Source organism: Oryzias melastigma, linkage group LG13 (assembly GCF_002922805.2).
Source record: "Oryzias melastigma strain HK-1 linkage group LG13, ASM292280v2, whole genome shotgun sequence".
NCBI lineage: Eukaryota > Metazoa > Chordata > Actinopteri > Beloniformes > Adrianichthyidae > Oryzias > Oryzias melastigma.
This window is the reverse complement of record NC_050524.1, coordinates 7,729,628-7,730,102: the sequence shown is the minus strand read 5'-3', so window position 1 is coordinate 7,730,102 and position 475 is coordinate 7,729,628.

Genomic DNA, 475 nt, shown 5'->3' with positions numbered 1-475 from the left:
AAATTTTCTTTTTTTTTGGCTGCAGATCCCAGGTCTGTGTGGAGTTTGCATGTTCTCTCTGAGCATGTGTGGGTTTTTCCAGGCGCTCCTGCAGTCTAAAAACGTGCTTCATAGTTTAATTGGTGCCTCTAAATTGCCCCTAGGTGTGAATATGAGTGTATTTAAGTTGGTGGCCCTTCAACAGACTGGAAACCTGTCCAGAATGTACTCCACTACTGCCCAACAGTAGCTGGGTTGACGCCAGCATTGAGCAGCTTTTACGAATTAATTTCCTTTTTATTTCTTATTTTAGACTTTCAGTGATACGTAAACTTCTCCACTTCTCTTATTTCAATGTAAAAACTCAGATTTAGTCTTTATCCCACTTGAGTTTAGTAAAAGTGTGTATATACTGCAAAACATTTCATATAACCTCACTGCATTCCTTTGCAGTCAGTTTTGTTGTACCTCCGCACCCATGCTTTGACCCTGAGGC